Below are 22,838 nucleotides of genomic sequence, written 5' to 3'. Positions count from 1 at the left end.
AATTCATTTGGCATTTGAATGAAACTCGTACAAATTTAATAAGTATGGTTCTTGTTTAGGAGCTGTATTTCGTAAATAAAGCACAGTCTTTATACTTGGACATCTGTTGATGGGTGAATCCCATAGCTTCAATAATACCTGGGCAAATTAAAGGAAAGCTTGAGATCTGCATTTTGATTCATGCTTACCATGTTTTTATCCTTCGGCTACATTTCTTCAGAAATATTTTGATGACTTTTAAAAAAAATATTTGTAATAGATGTGAAAGTGAACGTGTTTCCTGTTAGCACATCCTGGGGAAGTGAGGTGAAGAAACTTGTTTCTCCACAAATACCCTTGTCCAGGTGGGTACTTCTGTGTGTACAGACACAGGTGCACACACAGGGTAGGGATATGTTTTTAATTCATCTTTAACTACATGAGAATTTCTTGATTTCTTGCTTGGTCTCTTGCTGTAGGAAGATGTGATGTTGTGTGCAAGTTTTATTTCATTCCGCTTCTGCCCCGATGATAGATATTAAAATAGAGATCAGAGAAGGAACTTGACATGAAGGACTGAGGCTCTTGGCTTCAAACCATGGGTTAGGGTCTAGCCTGAAGAGCTAGAGGCAAGGGGGGGGAGGGAGGGGGGTACGACTCAAAGGAAACTCAAAACAGCAGGTGCAGAAGATGGCCTCTGGAAGCACATGCCCACAGCCTGTCTGTGCCTGGCCTCCCAAGTCAGAGCCTTGTCCCCCAGTGCCATCAAGGGGCATCAGTGGCAAAGGGGCTGGAGGCCAGTGTGTGACATACAGCACTGTTCTAAGAGATGTTTTAACCAAGGTTGAGCAAGAATTTCATGATGGTGGTAAAGAGTATTTTTCTTTTATTCTTAACTTGCTTGTTTTCTACAAGGAGTAATGGAGATTACTTCTTCCTCAGTAGATATTCACGGAATAGTTATTTTATTAGATGAAGCCTTGAAGAAGAATTTGAGAAAATGAACAGAAGAAAATAACTTTTTTTATTGCGTTAGAAACTTGACCTATTTCTATTAGTGCACACTGAGTGAGCATGTATTTTACCTGAAGGAAAGTAGCCACTTGGAAAATAAAGACTGAACCTGGAACAGACTGTTTTTTGTCCCTATGAAGTGCACAAGCTGGTGATGATGCACTATTTATTATTATTTTTTTTTAATCCTGCTTTGCCTTATGTTATAGCAGAATATGTGTTTTGGGGCATGAGAGGGTTGCTGTTATACACAATGAAGCTCTGATCTAATTCTTTTCTCTAGTTCTTGTGGCAGAGGTAATAAACATTAAGAGATCTAGGAAATCCAGCAAACCCAAATGTGTTCCAGGCTGACTGACTGGTGGGGCCTCCCTTTAGCAGGGCAGTGCCCCAACTGCTGTTGACCCCAGCTGGGGAAAGAGCTCTTCACCAGCCCTATGGTCTAGGCTGGAAATGAGGGGAGCTGCTTTCCCAAAACTCATTACTTTTTGAACTTGGACAGTCAAAAAATCAATTAAATTGAAGATTACATCCTGATAAATCTCATGAATGATTTTTTTTTTTTAACCATGAGAAGTGAATTAGCTTCAGTGAATATCTGGAAAGAATGTTTCTATCATGCACCAAAAGGAATGAATTTGGCAACGATCCTTTGGAAGGAAGATTTAATTTTTAGTCAGGCTAGCATTTTAGAACAGCTGGTCCAGTTTTAACCTTGGGTTCAAGTATCGCTCAGAAGATGACGTGGTGTAAGTATGGTGAAAAGCCATCTCTGGCTAGTGGAATTGAGGGTTGTTTTTATTAAGCTAGATTTAAGGAAGCATCTTGGCTGAATCTGCTGCAGGAGTTGACTCACACGCCATATGAGGGTGTTTGTCTTAACATATGCCTCTTCACTTATCTACTGTTGATGTCAACGATTTGTTGGGTTCCATGCCGTGTTTCCCAGTTTTATGTTTGTTTCCTTCTCATACTAGCTGTATACCCAAAACATTTTGACACTTTCTTATACAGATTATCTCTGGTCCTGCCAGAAACTTAGTCAAGTCTCATGGTACAATAAGCCATTTTGCTGGGTTTCTCCAATTAGATTTTGACTTTTAGGTAATGCGTTACTTCATTTCATTTTACTTTATATTTTTATTGCCTGAGGATCTGAGAACAGAACAATTTCACTTCCTTTTGAGAGAAGCTGTATCTGAGTCAAAACTACATTGCTAAGTGGTACTTGTGACAGATTTCTGTCTTTCTGAGGGTGCTGTTAATAAACTTCAGAGTTTTGCACTTAGCCTTCTTTTTTTTTTTTGCCACCTTGATTTTATGTTTGACTAAAAATATGCTTCCTCCAAGGCTCATACATTGACTTAAGTTTTTTTCTCTTGGCAGTATGAGGATGAAAGTGTAAAATTTTAAGCACTTGAAATGTAACCAATCTATCAACTCCTAGCAGACTTCACCTGACTATTGTTGGGGGTCTCTCTTGGCAGAGAGAAAAACACTTCCTAAAGCATCCTTTTGATTTTATAATTAAATGGGAGTGATGCAAATGAGATAGAAAACTAGAGGGTGATTGGAGGGGGGGAGGAGGAGGTAGGTTTAGTGAGCTGGTCTGTGTGGGGGCTGCTCCATCAGTGTTGCATGGGAGGATGTTGGGAGCAGCTCACTGAGGACCACCTCTTGTCATGCCTTCCCACAGAGGGCTGAAGTGCACTGCCCCCTCTTGAGGAAACGTAATGGCCTGAGTGCTGCTGCTGTGAGCTTCTGTTTGCATGGTATGCAAAGGGTGCTGGAGCCTGTCAGAAGTTGGGGTGTCTAGGAGGAATGTAGGGCAGAAAGGACATGGAATTAGCCAGCGTGGGAAGGTTTGCCTTTAGGGAGTGGGCTGGGGAGGCAGGGCTCTGAGCAGGTAAACGTTATATGCCAGGTTCCCTTCTGCATTGTTGGATGTTGCAAGACCTATTTATGGTGAATATAATAAAGCAGAAGAGGCTTTGAGTTGCTAATCTCATTCTTTCTTTCCTTAGTGCATGTTTTTCCTGTGTTTTTTTTCTGTGATCTTCACTTAGTTTTTCATTGTTTATTTACACTGCCACTGTTACTTCATGAATTCTTTAAATCATCGCCTATCTAGAGGGGAATCTGGACAGAATTATTCTTGCAGCTTTAAGTCTTGCTGACAGGAGGAGAGAAGAGCAGAGCTGTTGTCCCCCAGAGAAATGCAGGAACTGTGGCCACTTGAAATTGGACAGACATAGTCGGCTCGGAGGGAGATGTTTTTTTCTGAAAGTGCCGCGTTTTCTGTTGTTCTGCATCTGTTGGGCCCCTTGTGCAAAATTGCTCTGGGGAGAACAAGATTTGGGCTGAAGCAAGTGGGAGAATTGTCTTTTGGGGGATGGAGAAGAGACGTGTGGGAACTCTTTTCAGGACTTGCATTTGGATTTTCTATGGGACAGAAAGGGGTAGTTTCTATGTGAGCACGAGCTAGCAAAATGTCATGGAGAACCGACTGGATGTGTTTCTTTTTGTTCATCTGCTGTGGAAAACCGTGAGTGGATTGCCACTTCCTCAAATACATTAATGGCTTGCATGCATCCTTCCACTTGATTTGCCTGCCTTTCATCAGAGGCAGGTACTGAAGGTAGGGAGGGGCCCATTAATTCTGTGCATCTGTAAATTTCCTTAAATTCGTGGTCAGAATGGGGTAAAGAGTGTCTGAGATATGGTCTGAGGTGAGCGTTCGCGGTTTATGGCAGTGAAGCAGGAGAAAACTAGATTTCTAGATGTTGTCTTCCTTCACAAGAAGGCTCTTTAGTTTCTGTTCCCATCATTTTGGCATTGCTTTTAATTGTAAGATTCAATATAACTGGACTCAATGTTGTTTTAGGACAATAGTTGTTTTATGTAGAATAGTTACTTAAGAAATAGAAGTTACGAGTGGTTTTACGTCTCTTGTGATTCTGTGATTCTTATCCCATTCTGGTGTAGGTGAATCCACTTCCATTTTTCTTAAAAGTAGCTGACTTCATATCCATGCCTTCATGTGGTGATGATAGGGGCAGACAGGACAGCTCAAGCTGATGCTTTGGGACAGGAGAAGGAGAGGCCACAGTAGTTTGTCCAAGAAGTTTTAATTTGTAGCCTCTTAAAAACAAACAAACAAAAAAACCCTAATATTTCTTTCTTTTTTTTTTTTTCCACTTAGGAAATACCATTGTGCTGAGGAGGAAAACAACACCCTGCTCCTTCCCCTTGGCTCCTCCTCCCCTTCTCCTTGCTGAATTAGAAGCTCCGGGAATGTTCTAATTGGCGGCGGCCTCTTCAAAAGGTAAGAGGTAATGATGTGTTCTCTGAGGTGCTTTACTTGCTGTCTCTTCTTGGAAGCAAGGGTGATGTTAGAAGCTTGTCTGTGTAGAGCTGAGACAAGTTTCTCGTTTAACACAGGTTGCCCTTCTGCTGTCTTTAACAGTCTGATGCAAACAGAAGCTTTGTGTGCTTATTGCTCCATTTCTGGGTGCGGGATACAGTCCCTCTGCAAAAACTGAAAGAGGAGATGCATTTTAAATGCTTGCAGGGAAGTAATAAATAATGTAACTGTTGTAGTGCTGACTAGTTGAGTCTTTTTCTCACTGATAGCTTAGATGAGAAGACAGTGAGATAGGTCGAGATAAGCCAACTTGAAGAACAATGTCTCATAAGGTTTTCCTTCTACTGTTACATTTTTAACCCATGTTGTTTGAGGTTTTCAGTGGTTTCATGGCTGTTTGCACCACTGGTGGATAAGATATGAACCAGCTGGAACACCAGCTCCATATCAGAATGGTGTGTTTTGTGAAGAGTCAAAGGCAGTCTGCAGTTCCTCACCTGTCCAGGCTTTAAGATTTGGGCAGAAGTGTAAAATGTGGTAGGTGAGAGTTCAAATGCAGCATCTTCTTTGTAGTACTTCCTAAGCAATTAAACGTTGTAGTTACATCTGATGGTGCGATCCACGTGTGATCCTTATTGTTCCTTCCACAGAATTTGTCAGGATATACAAAAGAGAAAAGTTGCGTGATTCGTAGGACAGAATGAGGTGCTTGAGCAGACTGAAGTATGCTGCTGGACAAACTGCGTATGTGCTTTGATAGCAGACCTTGGTGTTTAGGTTGTTAGTTGCTCGGGAACTGAAAGTAGTGCTTCAGGAGGTTGCTTTCTGTTGTAACTTTGTGTTAGAGGCAAATTTTTCTTGTAGTGGAGGCAGTGTCTCCTGTCTCCTCTGGTGCAGTCCAGCTTAGCATAGCACTGAGAGGGGGCTTCTGCTAACTTGTCTAGTTTGGGAGTATGAGAGGCCAATGCATGATGTATGTTTTTCTTGCAGATTTGCTCTGTGGTACTAACCTTTGTGAGGGGCTTGGGGAGACATTGCAATGCAATAATGTCTTAAATTGCACCAGTGAGATTTGTCAGAGTTCATTTGTCAGATGCCTCAGACTGACTAAGTGCACTAACTTATAAAGGATAAGCTGCAGACAGGTAATGTGCCTCGGGATGCTCTTTCTCATTCTCCATCTCATTCTTGATGGTGCTAAGCCAAACTAAGTCTTTATTGAATGGCTGCCACCAGCTGCCTGACTACCTTCTGCAATAAAGCTAATGACCTAATGGGCAAATGTTTCTTGGAGACCTTCAGCTGAAATGGAGACAAGGAGAAACGTACAGACCAGCTAAAGGGTTCTCAAGGAGCTTGCAATTTCCCCAGGGCCCCGTCTATGTAATTACCTGTCTATCGCTTTGTCTCCTATCTTTTAATGCAGGAGGAGTGTCAGACTCTGGGCTGCTAATCTTTGTTACTATGGAAAGGCTGTTTACACTCCTCTTCTTTCACTTTAGAAATGGCAATTCCTGGTCCTCAGCTGGTTCCCTGAATTTAACTTAAAAACGGCTGATAGCTTTTCTCCTTGGTGCCAGACTAAATAATGCAGCCAACTGTGCTGTCACAGGCAGTCATTGCCTCTGCTGCTGTGGTGTGATGTGAGGAGGAGCCCACAGAAGCTGCCTGGTGGCTTTTGAACCCATTTTCTCTCAGACAAGTGAAGGCTTCTGTAAAACTCTTTTGAAATGCACAATCTTGGGGCACAATGAGATGTGGGAGCCTTGGTTGAGCTGCAGGTGTGAAGGAGAGCTGTTGTTAAGATTCATAGCTCCAGCTGAGTTTTTGTACAGTTACTGAATGCCTTCAAAATCCCTGGGCTTGGGGCTGTGGGAAGCAAAGACTCTGCAAGCTGCTTTGTGGGACCACGGGACAGCTGCTGCTGCTACTGCCTTCCACCCATCACACATCTCACATAGTGCTTTGCAGCAGAGGTGCTCTGTTCCATTTCTGGGCTTCTCTGCTGCCATTTCTCTTTGGCTGGAGATAGCTGATTTTCCATCTCACACTGCACTGGAAATTTAGAGGGGAGTCCTCACTTGCTGCTCTCAGCACGCAGTTCCTGAGTCGTGCTGTCAGACTGCCCCTGCTCTACTTTCTATGACAGCAAGGTGATGGAGGCCACCCCTGTGTAGCACAGTGTCTGTCCCCTATGGGGCTGCTGCAGGAGCTTGCGCCCAGGAAATGCATGCTGTTTAACCCCTTTGCAGTACCTTTGTCAAATGTGCTTTAAATGTCTGCAAACGTGTGGTGTTTTAAGTCTGTATTATCAAATACCACACGCTGTCTGCATTCCTTGGGGTGAAAGGCTTGGGGAGGAAAGGCTGCTGTGACAGCAGCACTGGAGAACCCAAGCAAAAGGAAACTGTTGCCTGTGCGTCGCACCAGAGCAGAGGCAGGAAAGGTGGGGACAGGGAGGCTCCTGCCCTGATCCAAGTGTGGAACGGGAACAGAAGAGAGGGCAGGGACAGGGCAGCAGTGGATCAAGTTGGCTGGTGGCCCACAGATTGCTGTGTCATTTGCTGCACTTAATGCTGGGCTTCCCTCCCTGTCTTTAACTAAATGTGTACAGAGATTGTTTTCGGCTTTTTGTTCCTTGAAAGAGCAACCATATCACGCTTCAGATGGTTTCAGAAATTGTGCGCTGATTTTGAAAGAACTTTTGTCCTCATTATTCCTCCCCTTCCCCGTCTTTTTTTGCCCTCTCATTTGTATCAACCTGAGCCATCTCCAAGGGAAAGATGACACTGCTGCCAGCTAGCATTTCAGGTGGCCAGGCTGGCTGTTAGCAATGTGCCTCTAACAACTCACCTGCCTGTGGGAAACTTACCCTCTTTGTTTGTATTTCTCTTTTCATATATAAATCAAGGTCATAACTCCTTAGCCTTCATTGAGCATTTCAACAAGGTATTTGTTTCAGATCTTCCCCCCCTTTTTTTTTTTCCAAGTCCTTTGAGAAGTTTTGAGTTAGGATCTCTCAGTCAAATGCAAGGCAGGTCAGTGGGAAGCTGCATGTTGTAGAGAAATTCTGTTTAGGAAAGCCTATGCTGATTTGAACAGAGTAAACTTCTACTGGGAAGTGCTTTGTAACATGTGGTCTGAAATGTCTGGGTCTAGTGCTGATGGCTTTGAAAGCCAGATGAACCACATCAGTGACTCCTAGTCAGTTGGTAACTGTGTGTGATGCAAACCAGACTTCCCCTTGGTGCCTTCTCACGTGCAGGGCTGTCTGGTTGGACCAGGTTTGTGTTGAGGTTATCAGCTGTAGAATATAAGCATGCTCATTTCTTGAAAGAGCCATAGTTTTCAGTACTTTCAGTAGCGTTTTAGGTATAGTTTCCCTTGATGGAGAAGGAAGTGAGACCTGTGTCTTAAGATGACTCAGGCACTTTGATTTCCCCCTACCCCTCCCTCAAGCCAGGAACCTCCTATGATTTTAGACCTAATGATCTTTCCATCCTCTCCACGAGTACTTTTGCAGAAGAAAGGATGCTCTCTTTTATGGAACAGGAAGGGGGGAAAATGGAAGATTTTCTTCTGCTTCTCAGGAACTTCTGGATATCCACAAATTGAATAGAGACAAAAATGAGGCATATGAAGAAAACACTTTTGCCAGCAAAATGAGCAGCTCTCTAATTTCAATCTTCAGGCTTTTGGCTAAAGAAGGGTAACATAAGCTTTTTTGCTGCTAGAAATTGAGAATTTGGCGGTAGCATGCAACTGTAGAATCTGTAGGCGTACAGTGTAGCAGAAGCTGTCTTTATTCCTATACTGCACATGTTATTTGGCTTGGGAGAAAGTGCTTTGCTGTCTAAGAAAGTTGAGGATCTGGATGGGACTGACTGCCATTTGTGCATCATGTTTAAAACTGTGTTTTATTCAGGAAAGATGAATTAATGTATGGACTGATGGTGCTGTTTTTCCCCCTCAACTTTTACCTGGCTTTTTTTTCCAAAGCCTGTGGTCAGAACAGTGAGAAGGAGAAGTTATTAATCGACACACTTCAGTGGGGAAATTGAGCGTTGGATGAGTTTTGGGCTGTGGTACCTATCTTCTCTTAATTCTTCTTAAGAGCATTTGTGGTATGCTTGAAGTGTATTGGGGACGACCCAATTCAAACGACCCAATAAGATATTGTTGGTAGAGGGAGAATGAAGAATCACAGGAAAAGGATGGAAGTATGCAAGTGGTTCACCAATGTCACATTAATAGAATCCTCAAATCAAGTGCTCATTCACTTTAACCAGAGGTTAATTAATCAGAGTGAGTAGATAAAATGGTAAGCTGCTTTTAATGAAGTGAAGCAGCTTTATTAGCAGTAAGCAAAAAGCAGAATATTTGGTCTTTGGCACTTGTGGTTTGGATGGGGACAGCAGCTTGCGGCTGTTGGAGTGCAGTAGACTTTTCTTGCTGCACTCTGTAGGCTGTGCTGTGTGTCTGTAATTCTGTGGCCAATTCAGAATGCAGGAGATGAAATCAGATTAGAAGCAGGTATAAAATCAGGAATGTTTCTTATGGATCTTATTGTGTGCTAGTTCAGTATTTACCTACTGTCATACTTTCCTGTCATACAGCAGGCTTTACACAAGCACAACAAGGAAGTAAAACCTGTGTGTGGCTTTAGGAGAGTGGCCCTTCTAGAATGGAAGCAAGATGATCCTGCCTGGGAACTGCTAGCTTAGCCCCATAGCTGTCAGCAGCTGTCTGCCAACTTGCAGCTTACAGACAGAAATGCTCCAGGGAGGTGCTACCTGTGTCTTTCATTCAGGTGGAGGGCTGAGGCCTACCTGTCACTGGCTGTTAACCTGAAGCAAACTTGCTTATGCTTGCTCAAACGATCTTCTGTCCTCAGTGGTGCCTCTGTGCCGCTGCTGTGTTCCACAGCATCTCTCTTGGAAAGCTGTAGGAGCTGTCAATGTACTGTGATGTGCGTGGCAGTGCAGGGCTGTAACTGCAAATACCCGTGGAGCTGCAGACTAAGTGGATGACAAAAGGAATGCACATTTGTGAGGAGGCAAATCTCTGGAATGCTGAAGTCAGTGGTGGGCCGAATTAAGTCAGCTCAAATATCTACACTTCAGCTTGAAATTAACTTATGACTGCATATGAAGATCCTTTTTAAAATACAACCTTAAGTAGTAGTTTGTTCAGAATCACCTCACAGGCAAACCCCTTACAAATTTGTCACATGGTAAGGTTACTGCATTTGTTTGTACTGAAGGAGTTCTGTTGGTAGGCTTAATGTGACTTGATACGATGCTGGCAAGTAAATCATGCACTACCTTGCTCTCCCCCTCCCCAAGCCTGTCTATAACAGAGCCCACTTCCCACTGCCATTCAAGTGCCAATGCCTTCACCTCAAAAGGAACTGACAGTTCCCTGGTTCAGCAGTGTAAGAGGTCTTGTGTGCTTAAGTGAAATGAGAATGCTGCTGTAGGGGGGAACCTCTCAAAAAAACTTCTGAGAGAAGAAGAACTTCTGGGGAAGAGCTGCTGAGATCCTTGAAAGTGCATTGGCAATCTTTACCTTTACCTTGAAATTAACTGGAAATGAACTGGTGAAGGAAAAGCTGCTGTTCAGGTGAAGTTGTGATCACTGGCTCCAGGAGCTGGCTTTTGCTTCTTGTCCTCTTTAGGAACACAGTGTGCTATTCTATTTGTGCAACTGCAGTGTAGCTCTGTTGTCTACGCTACGCATTGAATCCCTGTTAGGCTTTCTGTTTGGGTTTTTCTTTCTAACAACTTGTTTGTTATAAGTCTCAAAGTTTCAGGAGTACAACTTCAAGGGTATGTGAAACAGAGTGAAAAATTGTGGTCCTTGCCTTTATACTGAAAAGATGAGGTTAATCTAGCACCTTCTGAAAACCTTGTAAATATTTGACTGGCTATTTGGCTCAACTGCTCAACTAGTTAATGCTTAACGTGAGCATTCCCTGAAGTACATGGTGTAGGTCTTGGGCTGAGGCTCACAGTGTATGCTGCAGTTCCATGTGAAGATATCTGTCCTCCAGCACCACCACCCCCAGACGTGCATGCAGGAGGAGACAGCTGGATGAGAGCTGTGCTGGCTCCAGGTAAAGCCAGCTGGGTGTGGTTCAGTGGTGGTGACATTGGTCTGAGTTGTCCCAGCTGACTTTCTCTGCCTTGATGCTTTTGCTGGTCCAGCACCAGTGTGGTAATTAGTCCAATTTATCCTGGACTTCTAAATGATTGTGAGCATCTGAGGCTCTAATGTTCTACTGCTACCTGTGAATATGGAAGATGACTTTTGTGCATATGTAGAAATGGGACTAGATTGTGATTGGTCACTGAGGATTAGCCTAGGGATCAGTGACAAGTCTGGAATGAAGCATGTTAGAAATCTAAGAAATTGTAGCTTCTGGTACCTGTCATAGCTTGCTCTTCAAATATCCCCTTCTTGCATTGTATTCCTGCAGTTTTCTGAATGAAAGACTTTCTAGCACTGGAAAGTTAGTGTACAGATCAGGTAGAAGACTGTTCGCAGCTTTATGAACAAGATGAATGGAGGTTTTCTTCTTAGTTTCAAGAGAACTAATCAGTGCAAAACAGCTTTTGCTTTTCTGATGTAAAGATTGCTCACTCATAACATCATACTGTTTCAGCCCTTTCAAGTGATAGGAGCCTTAAATGTCACTGCAAATGGGAGAACATACTTTCAGAGAACTTTAGTACCCAAAAAGACCTGAAGCGTTTAAGATAAGAACCATCAGTAGCTAGTTATAAAAAAAAAAAAAAAAAAAAAAGTGTATGTGAAATGTCTGTACCACATGGTAATTGTACCCAATACAGCTGTCAGATGAGGATCCCAGCTATCTGTTTGTCTGATTTAGAGACGAACACAGGATAATCCAGTAGCTGCCAAAAGTCACTACCCCAACTACAGCTCCATCAGATGTAAATTAACAAGGCTATGATGACTGGAAAATTAACTGGTTACATGGCATTAAATTCCAACCCTTTCCATAACTGCATTTATTTACTTATTTAAAAAAAAAATAAATCTGTTTGTTAATTTCTGGTAATAGCTTAATAGTCTAAGACTATTTACCCTAAGACTATTTACCCAATCCAGAAAGCTATGTAGGCTTTAGAAATACAGCTACAGCCAATTTCCAGAGGAACTGCCTGCCTGCATTGGCATTGGTGAATTGAGGAAAGAAAAACAAACAAAAAAAAAACCAAAAAGCAAAACACACCAGCTGAGGAACAAAGCATGCTGCTGTCTCCAGAGTGCGTACAGAGGATGATAAATGTATCTGAAGGTGTAACTGAGAGTAGTGCAATCTGGTTGTGTGACATTGTGCTGTCTCTTGGTGACTGTTAAGTTTTTTTGCTTTTGGAATTCCTGGGAGTCTGGACCTGACATGAGAAGATCATGTGCATCACTGGCTAGGACTCCAAATTTAAAGTGTTTGTGGTTGCACACTGGTCTCCAAAATCTTGATTTCAGAAGATTGAAAATAGTTGCGAATAATGTTGGCAGATTGCAGTTCTTTTATTTTCTAATTTTCAGCATCTGAAACAGGGTATTTCCTTTCAGACACCGTTAGTCCTCATGTACTTAGCCACAGTTAATGAGGTGCACTACTTTATACCTATGTCAATAAATTGGTAGGAAGTATCTCTTAATTATCAGTAAAACTGTTTTGGTTTAGTGTGATGTTTCGCTAATAACAGACTTCCAAGAGGTTAACCTTTGCCTGTGGTTAGTATTTCAGATAAATTCATGACTAAGCAAGAGTACTGCACTAGTAGTGATGATGTTGAGATGGATTTGGTGGTCCATTCTGATTTTTGAAACCATTCCTCATATACCATGTAGAGTGATATTTTACATACTGATTCATTACTTCATAAGCCTATTGATGGAGTTAAGAGTTGTCTGTCTTGTCAGTGGAACAAGCTTTTGTTCTAGATGATTCTTGATTATTTAAGATGAATTTTGAGAATAAAATATTTTCTTAACTTGACAAAAATGTCTCAGAAAAAAATGGGCATCCAAGGAGGTGCTTGTGCTGGGAAATGTGGATCCTACTTAACACCTACGAAGGAGTTTTGCCTTCTCTCTGGACTCCCTAAGGAAGGCCTTGGGTACATTTAACTCCTGTGATCCAAACAAGCCCCAGAGGAAGACATTGGAGATACTAAGAGAAAAATGGCATGTCGTAGAAACGATGTGAGCTGCAATTGGAGCACCTCAATTTAATTCCTATACCCTGTGATATGCTAGTGGGCCGACATGTCTGTGGGCTCCAACTGGCTTACATAGGTATGTGTCCTATTATAATGTGACAGCACTGGGAAAGAATATCAGTTCTTGCAATCTGTTATCAGATGGGGGAATTAGATGCAGGCAGTGGCTCTGCTGAAGGACTGCTACTTTCTGTAAGCTCAGCCTTGATTCAAGCAAAGTCTAGTACTTCCTGAAAGTGTTTGACAAATGCGTTTGTGAAATGCAAGTCTGGGCCACTACAAATGTCAGCCCTGTATTTCTAGCTGAACACATGGATGCACAGAAAAGCAAAGTTATTTCCCTGTAGTCCTCCATCAAGCAGATGACATAGCTGGGAACAGAACTGAGATATCCTGGTGTCCATTCCCCTGTTACAATTACTAAATAGTGCTTTCTTCACTGTAAACATGAATTGAGCCAAATGGCATGTACAATTAGCTTTTTTTCCAGAAAAGCTGACAGGGGAGATGGAAGGATGAGGGGAAAAGAGTGATAATGAGGGGAGGGGGAGTCATTCAGGGACAACTGTACCTGCTGGGGGCACAATTTAATAAAAAGCAAGGAGTGGAGGAAGCAGCCCATGTTCCAGATGCATTGTTATCTGCAGAGTCCCCTATCTGGAGCCGCTGTAAAAGATTTAATGCAAATCTGAGACCTCTGCCATTGTGTGAGATAGATTAGGGCTCATTTGCATTCTTTTTCCTATAATAATTACCTAGCAAGGAGTGCTTGTTACCATTAGCTTCTTTCTGTTTGCCTGTGATAACACCATCAACCACCTCTTCTCCATGGATCGTGGACACTGAGGAAAGGCGATGGGCCAAAAAAAAAAAAAAAAAAATCTGTTGAAGAGGGTCATAGAAAAATCTGAATGCTGAAAAATTAATTGTAGCAAAAAAAAAAACATCAAATACAGCTGGAGAAGCACTGAGCTGAAGAGTAAAACCAGTATCAATCTGTGATATCTGTGAGGTGGATGGTTTCAAATAGCTGTTCGGTGCAGCCAGCACATGATTTTAACTGAGCTTTATCTGTGGTGCTTCAGTAGTTCTGTCCTGGTTTTGGTATGGGCTCAAATTCTTTTCCAATTAGCACAGTTGCAGACCAGTGTTATCAAGACAAACATTAATGGTCTCTGAGTGTGATGTATCAGAAATTGGGGTTGAATTCAGCAAACATTGCTACTGAGGGTCCTGAAACTCTAGTGAGGCAGATTCCAGGACTTAAAAATAAAAGCAGTATTTGTTTGTTTTTCCTGCTGTGTTTGTTTACATAAGATGGAAGGAGTTAAATGAAAGAAGAAATGTGACTAAACTTGGAAGGCTGAGGGTGCTAAAATGAGTGATTCCCTCTGCATGCACAGCAAGAATACCAGATGCTGGCACCAAGCAGTTTCTTTGCTGGCCCTTCACTCTTCCTGTTTGTTGTTGTTGTTGTTGTTGTTGTTTTTTTATTTAGGGCCTCATGTATGTGAGTATGGCTGGCATACATTTGTGTTTTCCAGCATCTACCCCATGCTGTTGGATTTACATTTCACAAAGGTTCCTTTTTGTTTCTTTCCCCTCTGATTCATGATAGGAAGACTTTGTTTTTAAATGAGAAAGCAAAGGATATTGTTATTTCTCTGTGAAATTCTAACCAGTTGAAATACTGAGATAGGAAGGCCCATTACCTTATAGGCAGTTGTGCTGCCTGTCTTCTGGCAATGGGCTCTGCAGAGCTGCATTGGATAATAAAAGGATTATATTCAAGAGTGAGCAGGGCTGACATTTTGTATGTAACAGGACCTTTCCCAAGTAGCAATAGGCTGCAAATGGAGGCACAGATCTGCAAGTGAGTAGCCAGCCTGCTCTTTTGTGAAATCTCTTCTGCCTGCTTGTTTCTTGTTTATTGGAGGATTTTCTTTAGCAGTGGTAGCAAGAGGAAGTGGTGCTTAAAAAAATGTCAAGATATTTGAACAGGGCAAAGCTGTATCTTCCATGATATCACTAAATGCTTGGTGTTAACCAGAAGTCATATCACTACAAACGAGTAGAGGAAATGACAGGGAATTGCAAATGTTGACATATTTCCTATGTCTGGCTTTTTTCTCTCTCTTTTTTTTGTTCACTATGATAATGATAAAGATCATAAACATGACAGGTACACAAACATAATGGGAAATGAAGTTTAAAAAAAGCTTAAGCACACTTAAAGAAAATAGGTGCATGCAATTCTAAATACAAGCTGTAGAATACTAATACACTTTATTTAGAAGAAGCAGTTTAAATGTTTTGTTCATTGTCATGCCTTCTTTTAGGAGGAAGAAATACAATTTGGTGTGTGGCCAGTTCATGTAATTCATGTGAAGTTGTGCCATTATTGCATAGGAATAAAACTGTAGTTGACATAATTTTCCAATGGTTTGTGAAGGAGAGGGAAGTTTTGAAGTGCTATCACAGGACAAAAAAAAAAACTTGTGTATGTCCTAGTGTGAGGTAAAACATAGCAACACATCTCATGAATGGCTCAAGAGAGAATAGTAATTAGAAAACAACATCTGACTGCTTGAAAGATCCCACAGCGCAGTCTGTAAAATTGTATGTATTGTATATATGTAGAACTTGAAACTATTAACAATTGTTTTAAAGATGTTATAGCTTCTTATGAGACTTTTATTTTTTCTATTAGATATCTTCATATGGTCCTCTCATTCTTAAGCAGCTTTAATAATTTAGTACCGCCACCACACATTTTCAATCCTTTATTTTGATTCTTTAGTGATGCATTCCAAGTCATTTATATTCAAAGCAGTAATCTTTTTTCCTTTTAACCCCCTGTATGTGTGGCTACATGAGTGGTACAGACTCCTCTTCATCTGGGAGGATGGAATTAGATTTCAAACCTCTTGCCTTCCTTACAGTTCAACTTAAACTTTGGAGCCTTTTGTTAAAGATCTCTATAAAGTCGCATGAACAAATATGGTTTTGTTAGAGAAAATGTCACTCTATTCAGCTAGCTCTCTCAGCAAGGGAGGTGTTGAAAGCTTTTGCCCTGCTTGAGCTTGGCGTGCCCATGTTGGCACTGCTTGCCCTGGCATAGAGGTGCCTGAGCAGGTCTAGGTTGTTTCTCAGTGCCTCTGCATTTGAATGTAGCTTTAAAGTTACTTCAACTTTGTCCTTTACTGCTTAACTGAAGTTCAAATATCCACTTGGATGATGATGGATATTTATGCATAGATCCCAACTTGCTAACATACTCTATCTGAGATGAGCACATTTCCAAAAGAATAATCAAATAAATAAGCAGGGAGGCTTATGTGTGCTGTACACTGTATTAACAAAGCAACAAACAACCTGCAGACTTGCAGTATGTTAAGCTCTCCATCACAGAACTGCATCAAAGGAACGGTTATTTGTTCTTTGGTATCTTTGGGTGGCTCTGGCAGCCCATCAGGCAGCCCTTCCTGTTGTAATGCAGACCAGATGTGAACCATTTTGTAAAACATGCCAGAGAAGTTCCTTTCCTAAACCTCTGGTAGCAAGGCCATGCAGATTTTAGCTCTTTCATGTCTCACCATGTTCCATCCTTCTGCCTGTGTTAAGCTTAGTGCCAAGAAGGCACCAGCTGAGAAACTTCTAACAAGGTCTCACAAGCTCCATGTAAGGCAGAATGATTATTTTCCCAAATATTGAAACAAAACATGGAGAACATAGATATCCCGAAAAGTAGACTTAGACACATGATCATCAACTTATGTGGATATGTGAACTTACGTAAGCGTAACTTATAACCCACACAGCTAGACAGGACTTATTTTCTGCTGTCTTTTTATTGAAATGGCAATTTATATAACATTATGTGAGTTAAAGGAATTTATGAAGCAGCATTCTGGGTTTATTTTAACTCTCCTGTTTCTGCAGCCTCTGTCTTTCCATCTTCAGACTAAGTTTTCATTGCGGTTAGCAGAGCAGCAACTCAGAGTGTGGAAAAATGTTCTGTGAGAAGGAAAACTTGGAAGCATTGCAGAAAGCTATTTTAACCTTTATTGTTAAACTGTTCACAAAATATTTCCTTTAGGCTGAATGTATCCTAACACTGATGGCAGTAATCTGCAAAGCAAATGAAGAAGGCAAGATCGGGTGTTTGCACCCTGCTACTCAGTGCTGCCCAAAGCAGCACTAACAGCTGTGCCCACATGTGGAGCACAGCCCAGGGCAGCTGGTTTTACTGAATTAAAACGCAGAAGCCCGTTTTCTGGGGGGAGCACAGTGCAGATATACCCCAAGCCTGCAAACATCAATCTTTTCATGTCATTTTGTGAATTTGGGTTTGTTTCTCCATGTGTGTACAGCTCTGTTGGTCAAAGCTGTTGTACAGCTGCAGTGCACGTAGGTGTAGGTGCTTGGAGTTCCCTGCACATGGGAGCCAGACACCATTGGATGCCTGTGTGCATTCTGGGGTGTTACGGCAAGCTCTGTCCTCTTGGCACAAACTGCAAGAGCAGTTTGCTTTCTCTTTGCTTTCTCCTGCTCAGACTGAAGGGTTTGTGTCCCATGCTTGTGACTGGAACATGGCTTTGGTCAAAGACAGCAATCGGAAGCTGTGATGTTGTGTGTGTTTTAGCTCAGCGCAATAAAGCCCACTGCCTCCCCTCGTCAAGCAGAGCAGGCACCATTATAAGCCAGGCGGTTTGCAAGGAATGAGGAAGCGAGCGCAAGCCTACGAGCACAGCTTGTGTACATATTTGTTGAAAGCTAATTGGCAATGCAGTTGCCTTTCAGAGTTGTTCTTTCACCTATCAGTAGAGCACAACTCTGGTACTTAATGTACTGTAGATTACGTAAACACTACCCTGAAATATTTGTACAGGCAATTAACTCTTGTTTTTACACTCCTTGGAGTTGCAAATGAAATCCTGCTGCAGAGATCGGAATACTTGAGTTCTGAGCTATATTTCATAATTACCTTAAACAGTGCTTTCATCCAACTGGCCAGCATTAAGATGAGAAAAGCTGGGGGTTGGTTGTCCTGAGAGGAGCTGGCGGTCTTTGGAGTTCAGTATCCAAGAAACACTGACATAGTTTGTAACACGTTGTTGAGGAAAACTGATAGTCCCAAGAATGTTATCTGGAGCAAACGTGCCTGCTTCCTGTTGGGATGTTATAGTTGAAGACTGTAAATGCTTGTGGAAGTAATGTTGGTCTGTATTTTGTGTGGCATGACATGGTTACTGATGAAGTGGTACGAGACATGCACGCAGCATGAGATTCTGTTACCAGGATGATGTGCTGGTCCCCAGCTGGCCTGGTGATAGCCCCTTCGAAGATGCTTATGTAGACACATTTATTTTTCCTCCCTCTTGCTCAAGTTTTGTCTTACAGACATTTTGTCCCTGATGAAATGGAGTCAGAATTCTACAGTATGTGCTGAACAATAAATCTAGGAAAATGCAACCAATTAGCAACAAGTCTTAAAGCCAAACCTCCATCCTCTAGAGTTTATTCACAAGCATTTGACCTAATATGACCACAGACTTGAATGAAACGTTAATAGTTTATTGCAGTTCCTTGCATGGACTTGCTGCCATGACAATAAAGCAGCATTTGTAACGTGGATGGCTGTAGCACACTGGTGCTTAACAGAAGTGTGGTTAATGTGCTCCCTGAAGGTGTGGTGAGGAACTACTTCAATTAGTTCAGTAGTACTTTATGTATAATCAAACAGGCTAAAGGAGGTAGAAAATAAAACTAAATCAAAACTCTTCTCGTGGTTTATATATAGAGACCTGACAACTAGATTAGGTTGCAGTTGATTAAAAAATAGTACTTCAGAAAGAGGGGGAGTGATACTTTGTAAGGCAGTACAAAAGTGTTAGTGCATGTCTACATGCATTTGGGATGCTTACTGATGTTATTTTTTCTTGTGAGTGGAGAACAGCTGCACATGGGGACTGCTGTTTTCATTATGGAGACAGCAGCCCACTTGCAAGTTTGGGTTTTGTTCTCTAAATGGTCCAAACAGTTTTTCCTGTACTCAGATAACTTTGTTTTCTACTGTGGTTTTTTTTTTCCACGTAGGAACTGTGATGTTTCTTTGATTAGAAACACAGGAAATTTATGAAAGTTAGCTGTGACCAGTCTTTCCTCAGTCCTTTGCAGATTTTACTCTTCCCCAGTTGTGTAGTAAAAACATCCTGGACCTAGAGAATCACAGTTCTGCCTCTTTCTACGTACTTTCAATCACTTAAATATTATTAAGAGTTCTTTCAGCTTTATCCAACTTCTACATGCATGGAGTCACTTTTTTTTTTTTTTTTTTTTTTTGGAGGAAAGAAGTGTAGAGAGCAGGTTGTGAAAAACCTAATTTCAGTTACAGCACCCATTGGCATTTATGACATTTGTTGAGTGTTTCTGGAGAACAAACAGTGGATGTGAGCACATCAAGGTGGTGGGTGGTGTGTTCCAGTAGTGGTGACAGTAGGTCACCTCTGCTGGTGCATATTTTTCTGAGTGTGGGATACAGGCCTTGTTCATTGCTGGCAAAAATGCAGAGATAATGGTGGAGACTATATTGAATGATAGCGTTTTGAAGCTGGGAATTTGCTCTATCAAATACTGTTACTGTGCTCTTTGTATCTGTTATACTTTCCATGGAAGTAAATAGGAAACATTACTTTCAGAGTGACCTACTTAAATCACTTATCTTACTTGAGAGAAAATGCTGGTTTCATGTTTCTTTGCTGTAGAAATTTAAAGTACTCTGTGTAAAAATGTCTGGGAAGAGGGGTTTATGTTTAATGAGTAGGACAAGATTTGTGGCTAGACAGAAATAAAAACTATCGGGTCTGCTGGTGTGGTTGGAGAAATAAACTTTCATGGATGTAAATATTTCTTCAGCTTGACGTTTTGATGAAGCAACTAGGCGTCACTCCTTTCAGGCTGGCAGTCCAACCTGCCTCAGTTAAATTTCTTATTCCAAGGTCAGTAGTCTTCAGTTCTTGTGTTGCAATGTGTAAAAAGGCCAGCGAGGGCGTAATCTGATCTTCATGACCAACAAGGAAGAAGGTTGTAACTCTTTAAGAAGCTGAAGCCTGTTGTAGAAGCCTATTTTTGAATAAATGAGCATGATTGGATTGTAGTTGGAAATAAAACACTTCTACACAGGTTTTAATTTGTTGTATAACTTAATCATGGCTGCTTCAAAAGTTTTTTGAAAACGTCAGTTGTCCTTGTAGTTCAGTATCTTCATTTCTGCAGTATGCTAGCCATTCTTTCCCATAGTTGGCACTGCCTGCCCCCAGTACCAGGCTTTCTTTCAGGTCTATGTTAGCAGGACTGGGAAGTGACCAGCACTTGAACTCATAAGGCAAATGATATAAATTGAGGTGATTGAGCTGGAACTTTGGTCTTGTGACAGTGACTTTCAGGCAAGTGTATCTTTCTGTTGCTTTTCATAATGCCTGTATCATAGAATCACAGAATGGCCTGTGACCATCCAATACAGCCCGCATGCTGTGGGCAGGGTCACCAATCATAAGACCAGGCTGCCCAGAGTCACATCCAGTCTTGCCATGAGTTAGGAGCTAGTGCCATTTGGTGCAGTAGTTTATACACCAAGGTAGCAAATTTTATCTTGCCCGACTTCCTCTATCACTAATTGTTGTTCACTGTCGCCTTAAAGCCTAATTTCCGTTAAGCCCTAGAAGCAGTATGAATGCTTTTGGAGCAGTAGTTGTATGCTTCTTGGATTGTTCTTCTTACTAACAGTTTTGTAAGATGTGCTTGTTACAAGTAAATGGTTAAAGAATGTTTTACTTTGTTTTTTCTCTTTTCCCATGGAGACAAAATATCTAAAGAATATTAATCTGTGTGTCTGACTCAGGTATGGTGGATTTCAAAACTAGGTAAACTGTAGGACTCAGTCCCCCCCCTCCCCTTTTCTCCACCCCCACATCCAGAGACAGAAGTAACCTAGTATCTAAAGAATGCAAGTTATGCAGATGTTCAAAAGGCCAAATAAAACAAATAGATGGGCTGCAGCTGCTAGAACTGCATAAAGCAGAGAACATTTGCTGCTGTGATGAGTATGCTGTATTTCAGCATGCCTAGCTTTTTCCTGTTTGAGGAAAAACAGCATGGTGAATTAGTTTAATTAGTTTTTATCTTATTGTGACTGTAAATTGTGATTGCTTTCACGATTGTTGAGAATTAAAAAAAAAAAAAAAAACCACCAAAAAACCAACCAAACAAACAAGATTAGCTTTTAGTGAGGAAACAGAAGAATTAGAAGTGCCAGTGTCCCTTTGTAGGAAGGAAAGGTGTATTCTACAGATGTACAGATTTTGTGCTTTGTGCCTTCAGTGAGAGGTGACAAACTTTCATGAAAGTATCCACAAAAGAAGCATCCCACCATTTGGACAATTTAATATGTTGAAGATGCTTTCAAATATCCTAAAATTAAAATGGGAGACCAGATGTCCTGCAATAAATTAAAGCTCAGCTTTCCATGGGAAGGTTTGTGGTAAGGAGATCTCAAAGTTCACTGCCCAGTATATTCTTCTCAACTGGATAGCATCTAGAGATAAAGGTTATAAATTATGGTATAAATGATGGGACCAGAACACTTGTCAGATTTGAGCAAGTCATTAATGTGCAGGTAAGTGAAATTGTTCAAAGGTTGATCTGCTTTTTTAGGACTTCACTAAGCAACACAAAGGAGTGCCATACAGAGATGCCCAGGCAAATACTACCCTCCTCTGGTACATTCACTTAGCACAGTCCTTTGCAAAAATCTTACTGTTGTCTGGGAATAACATGGGCATATCACAGCAGTGTACTTGTGGCCTACAGAAGGAGAACTCACTTCTCCTTTGACAGTGTTTTGTATTGCTGCTTGAGCTTTCACTGTACAGAGTAAACCCACTTGCCTATTGGGGTCCCACATACATCTCAAGAACTTGAGAAACTCATCCTATTCATGCATGTGTTTCTTCTCAGCATGGTATATGGAACAACAAGCTAGGTGCGTTGTCTGCATCCTGAGCCTTTGGAATTTGGTCATCTTGGAATTACCAGATAGTGTCATGACTTAAGTGTTTAAGTGTCTAAGATAATATTCTGGACCCCTCACTACCAGAAAGACATTGAGGCCCTGGAACATGTCCAGAAAAGGGAAATGAAGCTGGCGAGGAGTCTGGAGCACAAGCCTTGTGAGGAGTGGCTGAGGGAGCTGGAATTGTTCAGTTTGGAGAAGAAGAGGTTCAGGGGAGACCTTATCGTGCTTTACAACTACCTGAAGGGCGGTTGCCCTGAGGTGGGAGTAGGTCTCCTCTCCCGTGTGTCTAGCAATAGGACTAGGGGGAGTGGCCTCATATTGCACCACAGGAGAGTCAGGTTGGATGTTAGGAAATACTTTTTCTCCAAGAGAGTGGTCAGGTGCTGGAATGGGCTGCACTGGGAGGTGTAGGAGTCACTGTCCCTGGAGGTGTTCAAGAAACATTTAATGTTGTACTGAGGGACATGGTTCAGTGGGAAATATTGGTGGTACATGGGCGGTTGGACTGGATGATCTTCAAGGTCTTTTCTAACTTTGGTTCTATGAAAAGGGACTTGGACTTGTGTATTACATGGACGCGGGGCAAATGTATCATTCAAGAAATGTCAGTTCCTTGTGCATTTGGAAATACGATTCTTGGACCAAGCTAAATCTTCTCACAATCTGGTAAGAGATAGGACAAGGGGGAATGGTTTTCAACTAAAGGAGGGAAGATTTAGTTAGATGTTAGGAAGAAATTCTTTGCTCAGTTAGCGATGAGGCACTGGCAGATGCTGCCCAGAGAACTTGTGGATGTCCTATCCCTGGAGGTGTTCAAAAATAGAGTGGATGGGATCATAGGCAGTCTGATATGGTGAATGGCAACCCTGCCCATAGCAAGGGTTTGGAGCTAGGTGATCTTTAAGGTCCCTTCCAAACCAAGATATTCTATTTTATATGTATGTGTGTGTGTGTATATATATATTATATATGTGTATTTAAATGAAGTGACAGAACTGAATTATCCAGTTTTGAGTTGGATGTGCTATATCGAAAAAAAAAAAAACCCTCCAAACAGACTCAAAAGCTTTTAATCTCTGAATTTGATATTTTATTTGATTAGAATAATTAAATTTTAAACAGAATAAGTGGAAAGCAGCTAGATAAAACA

General features: G+C 41.6%; 1 protein-coding gene across 13 annotated transcripts in view; it reads left to right on the top strand.

The window, feature by feature from the left end:
• Nucleotides 1-22,838, top strand: part of ZMIZ1 (zinc finger MIZ-type containing 1) — a 325,404-nt gene that overhangs the window by 42,247 nt on the left and 260,319 nt on the right. For all 13 annotated transcript variants that reach the window (XM_048946996.1, XM_048946995.1, XM_048947003.1 and 10 more), the window contains exon 2: nt 4,196-4,318. The gene's annotated coding sequence lies outside the window, so the exon portion shown is untranslated. The remainder of the gene's footprint in view (nt 1-4,195; nt 4,319-22,838) is intronic.

This window comes from Lagopus muta, chromosome 5 (genome assembly GCF_023343835.1).
Source record: "Lagopus muta isolate bLagMut1 chromosome 5, bLagMut1 primary, whole genome shotgun sequence".
NCBI classification, from domain to species: Eukaryota; Metazoa; Chordata; class Aves; order Galliformes; family Phasianidae; genus Lagopus; species Lagopus muta.
This window is presented reverse-complemented; position numbering and strand designations above follow the sequence as displayed.